We start from the raw sequence: 23248 nt of genomic DNA, 5'->3' as shown, positions 1-23248 counted from the left end.
ATCCTCCATTTTCATCTGATGTCCCCGAGGATGAAGACATCTTTCGGAGTATTACCTCGCGATTGTAGGATGATTGTCGTCTGGGAGCCCCGCGGGAGGCCGCCAGATGTTTCGCGGCGACCCAATCAGACGACCCCCGAAGCAGTGCGCGACAATCAACCATCAAACAATCTGTCACCCTCCGGAACAGTCCGGTTGCTTGGATGATCGTCAGCCAAAACACACACAACCCTTCGATTCTTCGGCCTTTTTACGGAGCGAATGCAAGTGAACATATGTCTTCACGACCGGTTTGATTATTTTGTGCGTTATGATGCGTGCGGTGAAGACTCGGCGGTCTTTCATTGTGCGTTTCATATCGCACTTCCCACGCGTTTCAATACATTATTAACCACGTACTATTATTAATGCTCGTGTAATTGTAGAATCACGCGTGTATAATTAAATATTCTAAATTCATAATGTTCGTATTTTTTTATAGTTTTGATTTTATTTGAAAAATTAGTAAAATACATACTTGATTTATTTTCACAAGATATTTATTTAGTTTAAATTAAGAAACATTTTTTTATTTGATTTGCAATTTTTTTATATATATCGTTTCAAAAACTTATCAACAATTAAGTGGACATGCGAACGTGCACTTGATGGTTCGTAAGACTCGTTGAGATTGTCGAGAAGTTCGTGAAAGATGATACGCGCGTTACAATGAGATCAGATGAGAATGGAGGTTTGGTGTCTCTCGGCGTTTTAGCCGCCATAAAGGACACCGTAGCTAGGATCTTCGGGCTAAAGACGTGCCCCGTGGTATCTCGGACGGAAGGAAGCGAAAGGCAACGAGGTTACAGCGTACCTGAGGTCCTTGCTACGCCATTCGGAAGCTCGTTTGATGGCTCGTGTAACCATTATTGTCTCCAGACAGCATCTCGTGCCGTTACTCGCGCTTCTACGGCATCGTTGACCGCACATCCGATAACGACAGAACCGAGAAATTGTTAAAATCCACCGACAACGTCCTTCGGCGCTGTCTGTCGTCTTTCATTATTTACCATCGCGTATCTGTTCGCCGCATTTCGAGCTTACTTTCACCTCGTCTTGGTTTATCCCCTCATTCTTTTTTTTCCCTTTTTTCTCGGGTTAGAAACGAGAAAGACGATAGCAAGGAAACGACGGAGGTGGAACGTAGTAACTAAGTTTTTATTGGGCAGTATATTATGCGGACCAGCGATGGCTTCCGTCTCGCCAGCGTCTAAGTTAAGCGGATAACCGTATATTTCCGAAGGAGGATCACGCGCCCGGCACCTGCGTTCCAATACTTAACGGTGTCCCTCCCTCCATCTCATTTTTTTTTCTCGTCTCTCTTAATAACTTCGTTTTGCCGATTAACTGCATCTCTTATTAAAAATTGCATGTTATTAAAAGTTTTCACGTATCGTACATTAAGACTTATTTGTATTAGTGTAATATTCTTTAATTTATACAATTGTTTTTTAATTTAATTATAGAGAAATATAATTACTTTCCATTCATTTTTATGAAAGAAGGTATTATTCATAAAAATATATAACATTACCTCGATTTTGCGATTCATATATTGAAATAGAGAATCGTGGATGTTCTCTTTTTAGAAACTTTAGTCTCTCTTACGTTTAATTAATTATATTCCTTCCCTTAACACCTTAACCAGATTGCATTATATTAAATTTATAATAGTTTTCACTTCCCACGCGGTGTTAAAGCTTGTATCCCTCTTACCGGGAAGCAATTTACGCTAATTACAAACGCTGCCTAATTATACATCCGACCTATCCTTCCTTCAGCCCCAAATCTCTCAGCGCTCCTCCCTCCGCGCCTTTCATCTTGCCATCCACCGAGTTCGCGAGGAAAAGCCCTCTTCGTTATGGCGAGCGCATAGAGACGCCATTTATAATGCACGAAATACGCGTGTATATGTAAGCGCAATTGGCTACAACATTCTGCGTTTGTGTGAGAGTCGAGATGAGTACGCATTTATCCGCACCGCGAAGACCGCAAATCTAGTCGAGCGTAGCGTAATATTCTCGAGTGATCCAGCTTTTTCTTTTTTCAAACTTTTTTGATATTTAATTTGCAATAATTTCTGCTGAAGAGAGAAACGGCATCCCCCTCGCGCATTTGAAAAAAGTATCGTGCCATTTTTAACTTCCTTTATTACTTAAAGAATAGTATTAATTAATAGTATTAATTCCAAAGCCATTCGCGAGAAACATTTCCCATTATTTATAGCTCGCGATATCAATGGAACGATGATTGTTAATTCATGCCTGCGGAATGAAACGTGTGAATTATATAGACAGATTGCATATACGAGACTCGATGGCTGCTAATTTAGCTTAAATGCCAATACATCCCGTAAGTCTGTGATTTCGTATTCGTCTGGTGAAATCCAGTTGATTTTTAGCCGCGAAAGCAATATTCGAGAATATAGTTGTAAGCACTTCGAACCCACGAAGATAACCAGAGGATCTCTGGTCCCGCGGGACTTTGCATATTCCCGAATCTGAAAATATTCGCATGCAAAGTCTCCTCGGCGTCGGGAGGGAAGTTTTGTGGAGGGCGGCAACCGGGGACCGGCCCGTTTATAATAAAGCGCAATATCCGAGGATTTCCTTAAGTTGCATATTCAATGATTTCCTCGGAGACTTTGGTCGTTCGCCATAGTGGTGCGAGGGGAGAAACAGAGAGAGAGAAGAGGGGGGGGGGAGGTAAGGCAGAAGAGGCTGTACTAAGGGAGCAATGTAAAATTGGAATCGTTAAAATGAACCAGGCACATATATACTGATGTTTAAAATAACGATTTTATTTTTTCTCTATGAGTTTGAAGAAATAAACAAATACACAATTTGTCGATGTCTGGAACTTACAATTTAGCAACACGAATAAAAAAATCTAAAAGCATGCAGAAAGATATGCATCGAAAAGATGTCACATTTCTATGAATAATGTTAAAAAATTGTAAAATTTTCTTTCCTTGTGAGCAAAAAATAGAACTGGTAGAAGCAAAATCACTCCACGTATCGTAAATATCCAATATGTTTTATCGCGATGATAGAATCACAGCGCTGCCATAATTCGTCAATTAAACGATAATTCGGAGCGGCCGATTTGGCCTTTAGGTACACAGATTGCCACGCACTGTTTGACTCGTTGTGCGTTGCCGTGGGTGGCACCGGAACTTCAATTCAGCGTGGCAGCGGCCGACTACATGATAAATATTGTTTAGCCTTGTCCGACGTGAGCCGGTAAGTGAAGCCGGGGTTCGTCGTGGCTGATGGCGTTGGACCGGGTGAGTGATGTCCAGGCGCGCGCCTCCCGTCAACGGGATAGGTCGGCGCGAAGGAGAATGATGATGACATAATGACGTCGCAGTGGGCGAGCAATAGCTGACATCCGCCACCGAATATTCTAAATCACTTGCTCGCCCTCGTCCTCGCCGTCGTCGTCGTGGTCGTCGTCTTCGTCGTCACCGTCGCCGCCGTTGCCATGCGCATCGTTCTCCTTGTCACGCGGCGTTGTTCGCGTGCTTGTCACCGTCATTCGTGTTTACGAGCCTCCGGCACCCGCTGCCTGTCCATCTCTTTGTTACCGAAATTCAACCTTTGAAGCACCGGTGAATAGATAGTTACAGGATGTTCATTATGGAGCCGCGGAACGTAATGACGGAAGCGTAATGATGATTACACTGCCCCGCGCAGTTCGTGGTCCATCAAGTGATAATTTCATGCGACGACGCGATGAGCGTCTATGGGTCGCGTCCGAAGCGGTAAATTAATAGATGAGTTTTTTATCACGCAATCTGTTGAGATATTGTGCAATATGATTTTCAAAATCATATAACTCAAATTAACGGACATTGTTGTTTAACGCGGCGCTGAAAAAAGAGCGTCATATAACTTTGATGTGTTTCGGCAACCTCACCGCGGTTCACAATACAGTCTCTTCAATGTACTCTTTAAACATGTAGAAACCTTCGGTACCACTTAGCCCGTTAGTAATGATGACGCGGTACTATCGACTAGAGCCGTTTAAAAGCGCCAATACGGTTCACGGTGGCGAAGTATAAGGGCATTCCCCGGCACCCTTCTTTACAACGCCTCATTCCTTCCACCCGGCGCGACCGGAGGTACAGTTACCGGTGCAAAACGCGTATCGTGGAAACCCTCCCTCACTTCAGGGAGGGTGGGGTGAGGGAGAAAGAATACCGGGGTCTATGAAAAATGATGACGCGGCGCTTGTAAAAGAAATGAAATCGGGCCCGCCGAGGAAAAAGAAAGTGGAGTCTGCCGGTGGGGTTGAAAATCGAAGGGTGGCGACGAAAGCAGGGTGAGAGGTGGATTCACGGGCTGCCGAGAGGAGAAAAGGGAGCTAATTCTAAGTGTCAGGAATAATAGTGTGCCGTCATCGAGCTGACGAGGATTATCGGAAGGTTGTCGCGTGTCGTTTTCAAGTTTGTTCGCTGATCGACTTCTGCTACATACTTTTAATAATCGACTGAAAGGTCGCGAATTTCTTTTTTGTTTTTTTTTCGATAAGTCATTAAAATGATAAAAATGGTATGTTAAAAAATATTGATATAAAATTCAAATCACGCGACAGTAATATTAATTAATATTCGTGTTGCCTCGATTAATTAATTTATATTTTTTTTTTACTTCTTTTATTCGTTAATATGGAGAAAAATTTATTTCAGAGCAGGAGAATTTTTCTCAAGGGTGATACAATTCTTATTTTTCTTGTTTCTAGAGCTGTACGCTATATATAGGAGCTTCATAGGTTACTCATTTTCTCTAAAACGATCGCCTAACCGTATGAACAGACAGTAATCGGCCTACGTGGAGTCGTAAACACTGCGGGCTGCAGCCATAATCCAAACCTTTACAGTTGACCAGAAGCCACCATGAAGACGACATCGAAGCCGTCCTTTAATGGGTCAGGTGGCTGGCGTTCCGATTCCCACAGGGGTAGTTCAGAAGCCCGTCCTCCGTGACGTCATCGAACTTTAATAACATACTCTACAGTTTCTCTCTCTCTTTCTCTTGAAGTCTCCTTCGGTCGAGCACGTTTTCTGCCAAGTGGAATCACATAACACGATAGGATACATCGAAAGTATCGCGTCACTTCCCGTTATACTTTGTGAAGTCTGACACATGAAGCTATCTTTGTTTGTCGGCTGCGAGAAAATTTTACGCGGTCGAAAAATTTATTCCGATTCGAGTTTCGGATTTTAATCGAATTCATTTCCTTTTGTGTCTTCCGCATTGGTTCCACTTTTTCGGCCTCGCCACGCCTTCATCCGCGATGGCACTTAGCATAACAATGGGAACGAGAAAGCATGTGGAATCGTGAGGAGAGGAAGAGACGGGAATGGTGAGCGCGTGCGGCGATGCGCATTTTGACAAATTGCTTCGTTTCTCGTCTTCGTTGCCGAGGCTCCCTTTTTTGATCTCCTGGCGGGGCTCCACGTCTAATTCTCCGGAATGTTTTCGGCCCGACGTCTCGCTGGGTCTCAGCTTGCCTCCATCCACATCGGGTAGTTTTCTCCTCTCTTCGCGTTTTGGTCGACGCGTTACGCTCTTTCGAATCCCTTTATACCGAATTTATCAGCATCCCGCGGAACACTCGTATCTCTATGACATCCTTTGATTGTATAGTTTTACTTTCGACGAAGAAAATAACGTCGTTTTATATGCATATATATTTCTCGTGTAATATATTGAACAAATTTTGTTGTTTAGAAAAAACTTTCCACTCGCAAACAATATATTTTGAAAATATTACCGATTGTGAGAGTTACATTCTTTCGTGATAATATTTTAATTGCAAATTATCTTATAAGAAGTTTTGTATTTGACGCGCTAAGATTCAGGATAGTAGAAAGTACATTGGAGTTTAACAAAGCGAACGTGACCCAGAAAGATCCTGTCGTCTCCCCATTTTCATTTCCCGTAGCAATAGTTCATTAAAAAGGTGTTTCAGGGGCAATTCCATGAGCTATTAGGTAGCCTCTATCACTCCTCCGGGTGCCATTTTCCCTCTCCCTTACCATCATCCTGGCCGCGAGCCCATCCCTGCCTGCGGGAGTACGGATTCAGCACGGACATTACGACGGTTACAGGATCGGCCGGTTCCGTAGAACCAAGAAAAAGGAGACGTCATCCCAAAGATCGTTACGCTTTTCGTTCAAGATTTATGCATTTTGATAAAGTTTTGCAGTCAGTCGGTATTTAAAAGAGATTAAATTCTAATAAAAATAAAACCGGGAAGAAAACACGATTTTACATTTTGTAGAAAGGAAACAATATTAAACATTCACAGGCGAATAAAGTTAATTATAAATATATATATTGCTGATTTCATCATGAATAATTTTTATTTCATATGTTTATCTCGGACATCAATTCTATGAAGTATAGAAATGAACATCATATACAGGGTATTTCATAATGCTCAATCGCTCGTGTCCAACGAAAAATAACAGCGGTACGGAAATTCAGCCTAACGCACCGTTTCTGCCCGCTCGCTGCTCGCACGTACTCCTCTCGCCATGCACTGTTATTTTTCGTTGTCGCTCGACACGTCGCTGATCCACCCAAATCGTACAACCAACGGTCTAGCCGTGCGCAACGCACGATTATTCGTCAATTTTTTTTTATTAATATCTCAATTATTATTGCGAAAATTGGAAAAGGACCTTTCTGTTCAGTTTACCGCGCTCTACCCGAACATTATGAAATATCCTGTATAATTAGAATTGTTTCTTGACCACAGCTATAAAGGTTATTATAAAATAATATAATATAATAATATATTGATATTAATAAATATCAGTAATCCTTGCTCGATGGTTGGAATACCGAATAAAATTACCTCTTGGTTGTAACAATAGAAACAATATTAAAAAAACAATCTTTTTGATATAATAAAAAATGATATAAGAGAATTAAAGACTGCCTGTAGAAAGACGTAAAGAAAAAAATATTGAAAAATAGATGAAAACATGTTTAGTCGATTGACGAAATTGTCTTCTCGAATCTTTAGTAAATATTTGATTGATCTCGCACGTTGTTAGATGAATTCGATGCAGCTTAAAAATTTAGGATAGAATATGAAGAAAACTTTTCGAACGGGAACGAAAGAATCGTGAAGAGTGGCAGAAGGAGCGCAGCGTGTCCGAGTTGATAAAACCTTCTCGAAAGACGAAGGCGAGGGTTGAACGGAACAGCACCATTTATCACGCGGTGGAACCAGGTGTAGAGAAAGGAGAGGTCGATATGAACGTAGGAAGCGAGTGAAGTAATAAACTCACGAAGGAGCGGTCTGGTAGGATGAAAGAATCGGGGAAAATGGAGATCTTTTTGCGAAAACTTTCTCAGTCGCTCGAACAGTTTGCGAAAAACTTTGTGCGCTAATAAGTGCGTTTCAAATTAAAATCTATATAGACATATTTAATTATTACAATTAATTAAAAGTGCACCAAGGCAGATATTTTTTTTCGGGCGTGAAACAATTAATACAACACGTGACAGCTGCGTCAATATTTACGGTTCCGTTCTCTCGTCCTTTCTTAGCGTAATGCTCGGACACTACATAAGGAATATTCCTAAAACGTGGCGCGAAGCGGTTCATAGCATAACAAGGCGATTACGCGAACCCTGGTATCCCCCCTGGGTCTTTCTTTTGAGGAGGGTTTGCAGGATTTTGCCTGGACCGCACGAGGAAGTCGCCCCAGGGTAATAACGCGTCATCTCCGGAAGAGGCGTTCGCGTAATTATACGGTAGCTAGCGGCCACTTCTCTCGCTTGGCCTCTCGTTTGCTCGCCTCCGTAAACTCGTTGGTTCTGTAGGCTACCGGTCTTCCGTATAATATGCCCTATTTCTCATAACGTAATAATGGTGCGAGGATGCGAGGCGGGTCGCCATAATTCTTTCAATTTCTAACTTTCCACGGATTTGCAGCTCGAACGGCCGCGCCGCAGACTTCCTCATTGATTAATTTGCGCGGGTCAGTTATTTTCACGACGCACTGTTCCGCACATGCGGGATTACTGTAGCGTCAGCCACAAATTATGACACTTGAAGTATTCATATATTTGCGTCGCGCTCGTTATCAAATGCGAATCGTATAAATTGCAGCGCGCCTACGCATTCGTCGTATAAATACGAGAAAGTTTGTAATATAATAATAGCTCTTGTGTGTGAACTGAAGAGATAGCCTGATTCGTGACGGTGTCGCGTGTTTACGCATACATCAACGGCGGGATTAAACGGCTTGTGAGTGCGAGAGAGACGTCGCGCAAAAAGGAACGGGCCGGCGCGCAGACTAAACAGATGCATAAATTTCGCTTTCTTCGAAGTCGGCGCTGGCGATGAATCAGACTAATCGTTCAACTCTTAGGCGCGCCCTTGCGTTTATTTACGAATATTCACGGCCGTACAAAGAATTTGCATTTACACTGTCGCGCTTGTGCATCTCAGAAAATATAAACCGATCACACTGACTCGACTTTGTGGCGAGAATCTTCGACGCTTTTCGTCTCATTATCGCGCTTTGCAGACGTAATAGAATAACGCGCTTATTCGTCTTCCTCGCGAAATCGACTTGCGCGGGTCCGGTTTTCTTAGCAGTGAGCAGTGAGCTCGACATCTCGTAATTATTCTTGCAGTCGGCTCACCAAAGATAACTTGGCGCGATCGACTATCGGTGAGCGTGCATATGCGCTTCTGAACGGCGTTCACCTCAGACTTTGCCGCTGGTACATTGTTGTACTCCGTCAAGACGTATTTAGCTCCCAGTTCGCTCGCCAGAGTATCTAGTACCATTGCCGTAACCGCCGAGTCGCAAGTAGCTCATTATCGTGGTAAAATAAAGCGGCGATCTGTCTTTCCCTGTAAAATTTAGCGACGCGGCTGTAAAACGAGGCTAAGCGCTAGTCCAAAAAGACTGCTCGTATCTTTCCAAACTTTGTCGTTCTTTTGAATATGAAGTGCTCCAATAGTTCGGGATGTATATTTCAATAACAAAAGTAAAATGTAAATTTTAAGAAAATAAATATTTATATTATTGCAACAATTACTTGAGAGTACAGTTTGCTTAATATTTAACTGTTATATTAAAATTAGAGATTTTACACAGGAATGTTATCATTTTTTAATGCGAAATATCAGTTGCTTTAGCTTTGATCCTTCACGTTTCATAAAATACAACATATGATTTCAGTTTCTAATTATTATAAGAAATGTTGAAGCACAGGCGGTTAATAACACACGGAGCGTCAAAGTGACTAGAGAGAGCGACATTCTTAATCAGCCATTGAATCATGACTGTCTAGTTATCGTGTCCGCCATTCATTTTCTGCTTTAACGAACTGGTGGTGCGTAATGCTAGTGGAGCGTTTGACACCTCGTTCAAGCGGGCGAGCGGACGCGGACGATCGAGCGCGCTTACAAAGTGACGGTTAGAAAAGCGTGTGCGGTTCGTTAAATCGGCTTGGTCGAGGCGACTTCGCGCATTAGCCGAAAGTAACGTATTGTTGCGAACTATTTCGAGAGCGTGTGATCTCGCGCGCAACAGCTGCGCTATCTATCACCAACAATGATTCAGTGATCGTACAACACGGTATGCCGCTCCCGCCGCTCCGTTTATAGAGTGTAAACCGAGAGAAGGCGGCCGAGAAAGGGAGCGAAAGAGAACGAGAACAGCAGTTTGGCTCGTGCCAGGCCTGTGATCTTCAAAGTATAGGCAAACCTTTTATCCTTCCCGTGCAACCTGCCGCCGTTACAAACGCCGCCGTCGTCGCGGCGATACGTTCTCGGCGTCGTTTAAAAAACCGTATCCGGATCCAATTTCATAGTCGGCGATATCCCGCGCCATCATTCCTCCCCCGCGCACGCGAACCCCGATGATCTCCCATTTTTCTTCCACGTAATATTCCTCCGTTTCTTTTCGCGGCTCGTGACGGTCCCCTTTCTGTCCCTTGAATCACGCTTTATTATGCGCGCACATTTTCCGTTCGGGCATATAACATCGCTCGATCTCATAAAAAAATATGATTATTTTTGTGTCAGAGTTTTAGCTTCATGGACGATGCGGTTTTATCGTTAGCGAGCGATACGAAATCGTAAATCGGCGCGAAACATTTCCGTATGAGCGCGAAACGGAAATTAATGTAATGGCGAACGAGTGCCGGTAATGGCAGAATGTTTTTGAACCGTGCATGGATACGCGTGTGTGTAGATTGAAGCGAGATATTTGGTTGAGAGATTGGCTGCAGCGTGCCTACGGGGCAGTTTAATTTATACCGTGCGACTGTTTTGCAAACCATGGCGGATAGTTACAAATTCCGCGAAACGCGTCACGCTTACCATTTTACGCGCTCTCGATTACGCGCTTTATTGCGCCTCCTCGAAAGCACGCACATTTACGATGCGCGCGTATCTGCATCTTTTCGGGAAGTGTTCGAACGATCAATAATTTAATCGATCGGAAATATGTTCATTTCGCGTGAAGCTTGGGAATGCACTCTCGCGGATATTTTTTTCCATTCCGATGTACATTACTTTTCAATTTGCCGACACGGCCTATCGCAAAAAGAGAAAAAAAAAAATTACGAGCGTTGGAATGTCGCGTTGCTTCTATGACTAAAAGTTATATTTACGATTTGGAATTCACGAGCTTGATACCGCTTGCTTGCGACCCGAACATAACGGTTGTAGCGGATGCATCTTTTTATGCATAATCCCGCGAGGCACGGCACGGTCTCTCATGTCTCGGTCAAACGCCACCGGTTATCCAACGCTTTACGACATCTCTACGATCGTAAACGGACGAATGATAGGTACCCTCCTTGATGATGATAGCGCGAATGTTTCGTGTACGCGCAAAGCGGACTTTAACTCGCGGCGGAATGAAAGTTTTCGAGGTATTTCCGCAAGATTTTAATCCTACGATCGTTATATTTTTAATGCGTTCTCGATGAAGCGTGAGAAGAGCCGTTTATCATCAATCGTAAAAAGCAGCGCTTCGCATTGCAAAACATTTTGCGCGTTGCAATAACTTATTCCTGTTATCTCTAATCGGAAGTTAGCGTTATCTGTTTTCGCGAAACAAGCACAGCTCGGGAGGGGGGGGGGGGAGGAAAAAGGTTGATGACTTTGTTTTCTTTTTGCGAGACGGCCATTCTTTTCGTCAGCTCTCCCCCCGCCGACCGTTCCTCCCCGCTCTGGACTGCGCGCGATCGAGAGTCCGGACTCGGTCGCGAGCTCGCTACCGAGTTTCGAATCTCTTTTTCGCAAGGATTGAAATACCGCCGGTTCGAGGCGTTTCCTCTTATCGAGTGGAACGGGACCTCGTGCGCCAGGAAAGAAAATGTAAATCAGGCCTTGGGGTTAGGGGAGGAGGACGAGTAAAGCCCCTTCGCGCCCCTGGGAGGAACCAGAAGCTACGGTGGGATGGGGGGATGAAGTCGATCGACGCCCGCGAAGCTTGTGTATGCGTCTGCCTTTTATATGCGCCCTCGACCGTGTGCGAGCGTCGGTCCGTCGATGCAAATGCAACTCTCGTCGAGGGTTGGTTGTTTCGTCGCCCAGTGATATATCGCCTCTCTTGCGCACAAAACTCTCTCCCTTTTCCTCTTCTCTTTTTCTCTCTCTCTCTTGCTTGTTCTCTCTTTCTCTTTCTCTCTCTCTCTCTCTTCTTCATGCCTGCCTGTGCTCCAGAGCGGGCAAACTCGACGTATTTTCGAGCCCTGGGGGCCAACGCTGCCGGGTCTCCGCTCCGGAGTCGTCTATTTTTTTTGTTGCTCTTTTTGCCTTTTTATACGTCCCTCTGCTGGGAGCAGGCTTTAGGCGGAGCCGGACCAACGTCGCTTCTGTATTAGTTTTTACGAGGATAATACACAACGCTTAAAGGGATAAGGGATTAAACGGGCCGACCAACTGACCACTAACCCTTCCGTGTATACGCGATATTATACGAGCGACGCGTAACATGTAGATTAGCGGAGGTAGGTGCTTCGTCGTCGGTGAATGGAATCCTGAGAAACGATGTAAATTCGCGATACGTCTTATCTGAAAGAAAGAAAAACGTCCGGAGGGTACAGGTTGACTCGCGGTCGTAACAACTGCATAAGTAGTTACGCAGCTATTAATATTCATAAAATTCTTATGAAAGTAACATGTTTTAATGCTGCCGATTTATGCATCATTCATTTTACTTATTCTTTAAGACGTTTCAAAATGTTTTTACGATAAGAGAAAATCACAATTACTTATCGCCAAGCGCATTTCGAGTAAAATAGTTTGATAAAATAAAAACGCCGCATTCTTAACATACCACTGATACATGTTGCGAGTTTTAAAACGGTTTCGAGCGTTCATTCGGCATCGTGGGAAGATACGATATGTAACGTAGCATTCGACGAGGGAACGATTCTCTCAGAAGAAATAAGCGCGACATAAGGTACCGGAAGGGCGATCGTACTCTGGCAAAAGCCGCGGTCGCTTAGCGCGGCCGCTTTGGGAGAAAGCATCATAAATAACGCCCGAACTTCGGATCTACTCTCGCTCCCGCCGTCCCTCGTCCCGCGCCAACCCGCGTTTCTCCATTTTTCTCTCTTTTTCCCGTCTCGCCTGTGTTTCAGTCCACGGATATCACCGCGGCTTCTCATCCCGCGGTGTTTCGGGCGCGCGCGCTTCGATCTCTCCCGGCAGGGCTTCGCGAAATATGAGTAAAAACTACGAATAAGAGGGTTGCCGCTGTGTTACATCCATAAATAACGGGACACGTGACAACCGAGCCGAGTGGCTGTCGCCGAGGTACTCGTGTATTACTGTATTTTCTGGGTTCGCGCGGGGTGGTGTTTTCACACGCACCGCCGGAATAAAAGGCGGCTTCGCGCTGAGCCTTGTCGCGGTTTTCCCCGCGGTAAATACCGCAGAAAACATCAGTCTTATATTCTCGCGCAAATACTACTCGCGACCGGTTGAATATATCGTTATTACGAACAGTCATGTATTAACGCAAATATTTATATATAACTAATAAACAAAATCATCGGCGTCGTGTACAATTTATTTGCGACACTCACATATATCTCAATAAAATCGTGTAAAAATCGTAATAATTGACAGTAACGGCGAAATATTATTTGATTGTAAATTCAAGTTATACGATTTGACTGTCAATGTCAAATTATATAATTATATGAACAATGTATAATTTTTTACGGTGAAAGATAAAAATAGGAATACTATAAACGAATAATAAGAAACAACTATGATAAATGTTGCAAATTTACATACACATATTTTTGTCAATTGAATAATATTGTATGATACTATTTCTAACAGCTGCAGGTGATAACGCTAATGCATGCGTTTTAATATGTATAGACGGTGGATTTCTTGACGCCATAGAATCTCACTTGCAAAACGGTACCTGCACGTGCCACGCATTTCGGCATCATGAGAGCAAAGCACGAATCGCACGGGAGCCGCGAGTTTCGGATATGCGCAACATGCACGCTAGACTCCCGCGCTATGCAATGAAATAATATATGCGGATGCTAATACATAGACGTACCGTTACCTTCGCCCCCGTTTGCTAGTTCGCGCAGGGTTAGCTGCTGGCGCGGGGGAGGGGTGTAACGCGCGCCGGTATGCATCCTGTCTCTGCGCCTGAGTGCATACTGCAATATTTACCCTCACCATGCGGCAGCGCGGCTCCTTACTTCCAAAGTGAAACATAACCCGTATCGTGAGCGGTAAAATACTGGCGAGACTCTTTCGACCGTCTGACGTCACTCCCGGATATATCCGTATAATTTGCAGCACGGATCTAAAACCATGGAAGAAAGAAATAAACGCCGCGCAGTATACATTTCGCATATTCAAACATAAATATTAGCTTCCCTCACGCAGATATGCTTGATAACGAATATACTGCCGTTGCTAATCTAGATTAAGATGCTAAAATATACATGGAAATGTGTAACGCTTAATTACGCGTCGGATATAAATATTAAAGTGATATTTTTATTAATATTACTTGCAAGACGTCTAGGAAAAGATTTCCAATTGTAATTAAGCACAGTCATGAAACTCGCATTTTTTCGTATTCTAAATATTGATTTAATTTACGCGTAATAGTTGCACTTATTGTCTGACTCGGCGGTGCTGCGCCGTGCTGCGAGCAGAGCTGAATAAGGAGAAAGGAGATTGGTAGGAAGAAATCTGCGGTGGACGGGTGATTAGTCTCGTCAGTACGCCCGCGGTAGATCGTCGCCCGGATAAAGCGCCTTCGCGAGCGTTCGCGAGCGTACGAGCCGGCCGATGGCGAACGCTCATGCCTCGCCTTGCATGTGTACCACCGGCGCAGCGCATAATACGAGCGTCGATGTAAGACAATGCCGCGATTATCTATCCGCGCGCCATGTACGGGGAGGGTACCGTACCGCGCCGGAGAGTATCCGTAGCTTGTCGACACGGCTTCGGCCGCCTAAGACATTATATTAACGTGCGGGTTCTAGACTCTTTAAATGTCCTGACACGGCTCCGCGGATGTTGTTCCAACCGGACCTCGTGCTCTCGTAGCACAAGCCCTTCGGAGTAAGCCGCAGCGGCGGAGAAAGAACGAGCGGAATGACAGGGCGCGCATATCCGCGGCAGGTCGCTTCGTCCGCGTTGCGAAATCACACAGAATGACGATTATGCTAATGCAAATGCGACATGCCCCGATTACGACTGAATCTATGCGCGTATGAGACTGAATAACTATTGTTCACAAAAAAAAAGAAAAAAACAATAGAAAAACAAATGGGTTTTTTTTATAAATATATGGAGATTAGATTAAGAATTTGTTCTCGCTTTCGTCGGCTTTCTTCGTCGGCCTTTTGTCAGGCCGTGAATTAGATCGCGCAATCTCGTTTGTATACGAAACGACACCGTCGCCTCGTCTAGCTGATGTTTAAGCAGCGAGCCTGCACGACCATTGTCAGCCTGTAATTGACTCCGATTGGAAGATTGAATTTGGATCGTCGTAACTCCCGCGGAGTGAATAAGCGCGCTCGCGCGATTCGCTCCGACGACGAATTCGCTTCCGCCGCACCAGGCACTTTGTTAAGCTCAATTATCCGAGGTGGGGTTATCGATATGAGTACCATTGAGAAGCGGGAGGAAGAGATGGCAACCCCGCTATCGAATTCGAACTTCCGCCTTCGAGTCCCTTCGAAACTTCGCTGTCGAGCTGCCTCGAAATTCGGAGCTTCCCCGCAACGCGAGATCGATCAATGGCGGACTTCAACTTTTAATTAGTTCCGCGTTAATTAAAAATTAGTTCATCTTGAATTTTCTGTCGCAGTTAGAAGCGATGGCCGCAAATGTTGTCGTGGCGACACACCTCCCGTAAGAATTTATCTTACCAATTCACGCGGATATCGTCGCGAAAGTCACACACGATTTTGCACGTTCGGCGAAACTCAATTTTGAAGCACCGCGTAATTAGACATGTGAAATCAGCATATCGACAGGGAAGGACGATGATTTCAAGAAACATCAAGGCCCACCGCAATTGTGTTTCATAAGGCCGTAAAACGCTGTCATTAGGCGCGAGTGCGGTCGCTGCTTGCGGTCAGCCCTCCTTTTCTCGTTCTCTCGTGCGCTCCTTGAAGCCGCCGCGAAGCGCGGCATGTACGTCGCAAAGTTTTTCTTTTGCGTGCGTGCGGTTTATTCCAGCAACAAGGATACGTTTATGCCTCTCTCCTGAACACTTGCCTTGTAGCTTCGCCGCAAAACGTCGCCCATTTTAACGACTTCCACATTTGCGTGTACGACACGAGACACATGCGAGGACGAGTGTTGCAACGCATTTCGCATGACTGTGCGAATTAACGAGCTAACGAAACATTTGCGGTTTGATTTCCGATTATAGTTGAGAATCGAGCGATAATTTATAATACATTAAACTACATTAGACTTGGACCGTCGAATAGCTCATTATTGAACATCGTTAAAATGTCCATATTTTTTTCTTGAAACACAAACTTGAGAATTTTTTATGCTTTGTGCGAGTAAAATCGATTGTAGCGGCTATGTGATATATTCTTGAAATTAATATCTTGTTTAGATTTAGACAATGTTAGCTCGATGAGCCGCTGTCTCGCCCTTTGTGATCGCCTTAATGCGAGAGCTTAGCCGTGCTTTTGTATGCGATCTGCCGGCTTGAGCGGGGAATTTTGTCGAGTCATGGTCTGATGACGCTGGTACATCGTTTCTGTCGCGTCACAAGCAGCTGAAGAGCCGCGTTGCGTCCATCACGAAACTGATGTGTGTGACCTAGTGACCACGAATGAAAATATAATATAATCGTTAATTGAATTGTCGACTCGCGAAACGTTAAAAAAAAATTGCGAATAGAAACAAATTGTTTAGAAATTTTAATAATGAGCAGAGTAAAGATTATATGGAAACATTTTATTCTAATCAACTTTCATGAATTTCCTAGTAATTAGCAAAGATGAGAAATCACATAAGAATTTATTTGAATAATAATCGTAAGAAATAGTATAAATAATCAATAAGATGGGCGAGATATATATCTCTAACCCTTTTGCTCGCGAAGAGCCTCGCAATCGTCGCTAACGATCTTACGTCCGATGGAACGCGAGTGGATGAACCACAGCTTGCTCGTTCGAGTGTCGATTCCTTTTTCTGATAGGCGCCTCTTTCGGCTTCTTACGCGCGACTCGGCGCATTTCCATCCGACGTTGAACGCCTGCGAGAGATCGCAGGGAGCAAAAAGGAAGCGCCCGACTCGCCAGTCGTCCCGTGGTGAATCAAGTTGTGTGTGTCGGTCGTGCGGCGGGGGGTCGGTGCCCGACAGTATCGCTCCTAAAGCATCGCTTCCATAACGCCGGCATGCCACAGCCCGATATCTTAAAGAAAGACCCGGTTCACGGTCCGCAAAAAAAAAAAAAAAAAAAAAAGAGGAGGGAGAAGCAAGGTACGAGCGGGCAGGTGCGACGGGGAGAAGCTCGGGCGAGACGGGAAGAAGCGCGGGAGCCATCAATAACCATTAGCTTCGCGTGCAATTATATCCACATTTGTTAAGCGTACCGACAAAAATAGTCGTCGCCGACGAAGGAGACTCACCTTTGCAACGAATCGCCGTTTGAGAAAGCCGCGGTCGCTCGGTCGTCGCGAATTATCGACAGCGACGTATTAAATACAAGTCGGATATCGGACGTTGGACCGCATCGCAGCTATCAACCGCATTTACCTCGCTGAACATATCTCGGAATGAAAATTGATGGAACACGGATAATCACAAGCGGAAGTAAAGATTGTCGCTGTCGTTCTCGATAACTCGCGCCGTGACGGATGCCTTCTCAACCATGGACTTATCGCCTTTCTCGTTAAATTATTGCCGCTTGGACTGTTGAATTTTTTACGCGTTGAATTTCGCAACATTCAAACAAATCGTGCGGGTGACAGCGACAAAGATGCCGGACGCCGTATCTTAACCCGCGCTCATCGGTTACCGCATTCGCGTCTCTTCCACCTAACGAGCAATAAACGCTCGCGCCGTTCCCCGTTCGTCTTTCGCAGAGCTGCTCGTCGAGTTATGCGTCGTCCGATAACGAACGTTCGTCCCACGAATATCAAAGATCTTCTTCTGACTCCCTCGCCCTCTCTCCCCCGTTCGCGTTTGATCTCGAATCTACCTGCGGCACGGTCCTCTCGAGCTCTTCCCGTCAGCTCGGACGGACTTCGTCCCTTCGCATCGAGTGGATTTTTTGGTACACGAACGATCCTGGGAATGGTGGTGCATCGTTAATAAAGAATACGCCGTGGGCACGCATGCCATTGGCGCTCGCGAGCCAGCGCGGGCATCTCGTTATTCGATATTAATAACGAGCCGAGCTCGGCGGAGCGAAGAAGCGCACGCTCCTTCTCTCTCTCTCTCTCTCTGTCCCTCTCGTTCTTTCTCTCTCAGTAGATTCGAATCGTTATAATGATCCCGCTCGCTACCGGTTAAAACATTCCTCGTTCTCGGTGCGCGACGGAGAGCGAGGATGGTGCGCCGGTGTCTGAGAGTCGGTACCCCGTCGCTGATGCTGTTGCTGCCGTTGTGTTGTTGGCGCGGTCATTTGGTACTTCTAATCACGTGCCACTCCACCCGAGTTATAAATGACTTCGCGCTTTCATCTCGTGCTCCGTCTTACGTCGTCCCGCGCCATTTGCCCCTGCTTTTTTTGCCATTGTTATTATTTCGCGGCCGATGCCTCTCTCTCGCCTGTAAAATTGTACGACCGATGACAAGGAAGATGAATATCCGCCGCGGGGACGGAAGAAAGGAAAAAAAGAAAAATTTGCTCCCGCGCGGCGCGCGGTCGCAAAAGTGCGACGCTCCGAGTTTCCGATTCCGTATGGGAATGCGTATTTATCCTAGTTAACGGCGATAGCTGCGTCGATAAGACCGTGGCAGATCTGCTGGAAAGATAGCTAACGCGAGGAGAAAGACGTAAATCACAGCCGCACCGCGAACCTGTTTGATTTTATGGCCATATGTCAGCTGCCCTCCGCGTCTTGCGTTTCCGTCGTGGCGATCTTAACGGTCCTTATCACATCGGTCGTCTAATTATCAAACCTGTTCTTAATTCACGGGATAACGACGGGCACCGGCGTGACGCCTAATTGGCTCGCTGACGCGCTTCGATACACCGAAGTGCTGTCCGGCGCGCTCCGTTTGCATACGCGCGTGAATTATTACCGGCGAGATGACGACGACGACGAGGAGCGTTTCTTCCCCGTCCATAAAGAGGCATACTCTCTCGTGGTCATATGATTGTCGAGCGGACTCTACGCGCCGTCGTGGATCAGAATCGAGCCGAGCGTTGATCCACACACGCGTAGATCCTGGTACGCGCGAGAGGTGCACGGGTCACATTCCACGGAGCATTATTTCCTCGCTCGCATCGAAGACCAACAAAAGGCAACTTCTCTCAAAAGGCACTTCTCCCCTCGCGCCTCACCGTCGCCTCTCCCCCTCGCCGTGCCGTCGTCTTTTCTCTACCTTCTCTACGCTTCTTCTGCTTCTCGTTCCCGGACGGCGGCCCTCATTAATAGTATTCACCGGAGAAGATTCCTGCTTGATCGCGCCGGAGCGCGCGCGTTATGCCCGTTCCTCGGCTGCGAGACGATCTCCATCCTCCCCCTCCCCCCCTCTTCTCCGTCCTCCCTCCCGTCGCACTTTCACCGCCGCCGGATTCTCCAGGTAGCATATTTAAAGTTTCTAACGAACTTCGGATGATACATGGGCTTGCGGGATTAGTTTGCGTCCGAGACGCAATCTTCGGAATCTCCAAGGATTCGAACCTTTTGTTCATCCGCGAGGACGGCCACAAAAATTTCGAAGCCTGTTTTCATCTCTCGCGAGAAACGGAATCCTTCCTCTTGTTTGTTACTTTCTCGAGGATTTGATATTCTCACGCAGTCGGTCGTACGGGGGAATAACGATTAGGCCGCGACGTGATTTACGGTGTGAGTCACGTGCGCACCTTTGACACATACAGCTGTATCAGCCGCTACAACTCTCACGTGCAATTGATTTTCGCGCCAAGACCCGAGGCGAGCTCGTTTGATAGTCCACCATTCGCTCCAGTCTCACATCTTTTCGCGTGATCGGCTCTTCGATCGTGCCCCACGGTCGCTCCCGGGAAAGGTGCACGCCGAGGCGTCACCGGCGCGCACGGCGGACATAAGGCTACACCCACACCGCGCGGCGGGTAGCAGCGGGGGTTCGCGTGATTTGTGGCCGCACCGCGAAGTCACACAGCGGCTGATATATTTTACGGTCGGCCGTTCCACCTTCCTCATCTCCTCCATCGAGAGCGACGCGCTCATCCTCCCTACCCTCGCGTCTCTTTGACCCGCGAAGGGCCCAGCAGCCGACATTGTGCCGCGTACACGAGCGGTCAGCCGTCTTTACACGCGGCTACATCGTATTTACATGAAAAAGAAGTCGCCTCCTTTCCGCTCAGCTGCAGCCTCTCCGGCCTCCTTCAGGAGGATTCTCTCTCTCTCTCTCTCTCTCTCTCTCTCGTATTCCCGCCCCCGTGAAGCTTGACGAGGCGCCTCTTCCCCGTCTCCGCGCCCCGTCGTAGATGCCCAGTGTAAACACGGTTCATCATTATCGCCGGGGGAGCCTATATTTCAAAAACTACAGCGCTGGGCTCTTTATGCCCGTCCCGAGTCGCTTTAAAACGCCGGAGAACGCTTCTTCCATTTATCGCTTCACAAGCGCTGCGATGGAGCGGCCGATACCAATCTCGCGTCCGTCAATGTTGCACGAATAATATCACAGCGTGTAGCGATACGATCACGCGATACGGTCCGTGTAATGAGCGGACCGAGTGCCCCGAAAATTTCGGAAGGCAATTAATCGGACTTTCGTGGAAAGAGGTTTCGGGACGCAATTAGAGAACGCGCCGCACGCCAACGTGAACGAGATGGTACCGAATACGGTCGCATTTCGCTCGGCTATCACGCTCGTCGATTATCGTTATCGCGCGCGCCGTCCGAATCCGCGCGCTCCTTCTCCCCCCCCCCCTCTCGCCCTTTCCATCGAGACGCGTACGAAAGAATTTAGACGCGCTGCGAGTATTATCGGGATATCCACGGCGAGATAGCCGGGGGAACGGTGTTGGAAAGACAGGTTGGTCGCCGCGGGGGTCTACCGCGAAGAACGCATGCAAGCGAGGTGGAAAGGTGGAGGAGGACGGAGGGAGGGGGAGGGTGGAAGAGGAGAAATAAGACGACTCCGCGAGCGAGCGCGGTACGCCTATATAACCGCACCAACACCGGATCGAGCGTCGCGCGCGTACGTATGTTATACATGTGCGTGCGTGAGTACGTATGCACTTGCGTTTTTGCCTCGGCTGCTTTTTAATGCTTTTATGCCCACCGCGGAGGAGCTATCGGGGATCTCGCGTCGTAAGTCTGGAACTTTATGTTTGCGCCGGCTAACCTTCCTCCTTTACCACCCCGTCTTAACTTACGATTCCCCGGTATGCCCGTGGCTGCTCTCTCGCCTGGTCGCCTTACTTGAGACGTCTTACGTCGTCGTTCTCGTTGTCCTCCCTCTTCCTACCTACCTACCTCGCGTCGTCTTTCCCCATCTTCCGTTCTCGTCGTCGTTCTTGTTGTTGTTGTCGTCGTCGTCGTCGTCGTCGTCGTTCTCGTCGGTGACGGCTTCAGCGGCACTCACAATGTATCCGCAAGTACCTACGTACGGCACCATATCCGCCACTCTTCGGCAACGAAATTTTCTCCGGTGCATAAATTGTTCTCTCTCTCTCTCGCAGTCCCGCCGTCGCGAAGCTGCTTTTACCACTCTCTCGCCGGAGATACGCCTTAAAACCTTTGCGATTGACGAGCGTCTGCCGGGTTAGTTTCGAAACGTTTCTCGGACTAAAATTACCCTAGGATTTTTGTGAAAGTCTCGTTAAGCGCTTAAATGACGGGAGATTCCGCTTCTCGCAAACTAATACAACAGTCAGTTTCATGCGCATGAAAGAGTTTAAATTTTATCAATAATGAGGGAGAATTTGTATCTGCGGTAATTTGACTGCGTCACGATCGAGCTTGTATATACAACGTGAGAGAGGGGTGGGCAGTTAAAATCCAGTTTGTATTCGCGCTTCGCCAGCGATGCTACCCGTAGATATCGATATCTCGAGTCGAGAGGAAGGCAGATACGCGGCGAGCGGTGGAGAGAGACGGAAGAGACAGGCTCGCAGACACCCTCAGCCATCCTCGAAGCCACTAATGTATGTAATTGATCTATTGTGCGATGCATTAGCCCTACGGGCACCAGATAGGTTATAGCGGTGCCGAGGGTGGAGGTGCGGACGGTGGAGGATGAGGAGTGGAAGGAACTTGATGGAAAAGGGAAGAGAGCGAGAGCGGGAGAAATCCGTGAATGGGAAACGGATTTCAGCAGCTTCTCTTATTAGTTCTTTGCGTCATTAGATTAGGCTAATGCACTCTAGTCTCTCCATCACCTCCGTCCGCCCCTACCACTTCCCGTCGTTACACCTATCGGGTTCTCTACCCTTCTCGCTGGTGCGTGCCGCTGAACGGCATTGTCAACGGCTCCTTTCGTCTAATTTATCCGGAACGCCAATGACGCGGCGTACGCGAATGGATTTTATCGTATCGCTTTCAGTTTAAATAAATCTCATTTATCAACGTAACACCGGCTGAAAACGAATGCGGCGGTGCTCGTTTCGTTTCGACGAATTGATGTTGGGAAAAAAAAAAGCACGTATACCGAATCGCGAGTCGCAGCCGTTTGTCGGAGTTGCGCTTCGTTGACGCCCCTAATTCGCGCGGTGCATCGAAGCGTCGCGATTTGAGGTTTCACGACTTTCGGCCTCGTCAAGCTGCTTGTATACGCGCTTACTCGACGCATCGGCGGCATACACGAGGAAAAAAAAAAAAAAGAGACTATCCCCTTATTAATTCTGTGCAAACGATGCGGTCAGCGACACAATACCGCACGTCGACTTCGAAAGGCGCGCTCGCGCGCGCGTTGTTAGGCTTGTCGACACGTCATCTCGCATGACTCAAAGCAACCCTCCTCGGCTCTCGTTCCTCACGGGGTTAGAAACCCGACGTAACAGTTTATGCGGTCTACCGCAGCTGGGCTATTGACATATTTTGACTTTGTCGCTCGTCTTTATAAACGCGCCCGTTTCCTTTCTCCCCCTTTCCTCCCCCTTTCGCAGCAGCAATAATCGTACGTACTTTGCGGTCACGTTGCGAAGTAACCTTCGCAATTATCCGAGTGGATTTCGTGCGCGTGGGGTCCTCGGGGCAGTCTCTATGAACGGTAAAGAAGCGGAGATGGCAACGAGGAGAAAAGAAAGAAGAAAAGAAAAAAATAAAAGAACGCGCGGGCGAGAGTAACAGATGGGTGTAATTGGAGGAGGATGCCGGGAATTACGCGATTGCCGGCAAGACGGACGAGCGATCCCGAGATAACGCGATGACTCCGCCGGCCGAACGTTCCTCCGAGCCCGCTGAAATCCTTCCCCTTTCTGCGGGCACTATCCACTTTCCTGCTTCGACGTATACTCGTCGTTAGCCGAAGGCCGCGAGATGCACGAGCGCTCGCGCATCACCCGCCGTGTGACTAATCGCCCTCGCGCAA

General features: G+C 46.9%; 1 protein-coding gene across 3 annotated transcripts in view; it reads left to right on the top strand.

Annotated features, from left to right (window-relative positions):
• The window catches only part of hth (homothorax), a 379079-nt gene that overhangs the window by 299203 nt on the left and 56628 nt on the right, over positions 1 to 23248 (top strand). The gene's annotated exons all lie outside the window — the stretch shown is intronic.

Source organism: Linepithema humile, chromosome 3 (genome assembly GCF_040581485.1).
Source record: "Linepithema humile isolate Giens D197 chromosome 3, Lhum_UNIL_v1.0, whole genome shotgun sequence".
In the NCBI taxonomy this organism is placed as follows: Eukaryota; Metazoa; Arthropoda; class Insecta; order Hymenoptera; family Formicidae; genus Linepithema; species Linepithema humile.
This window is presented reverse-complemented; position numbering and strand designations above follow the sequence as displayed.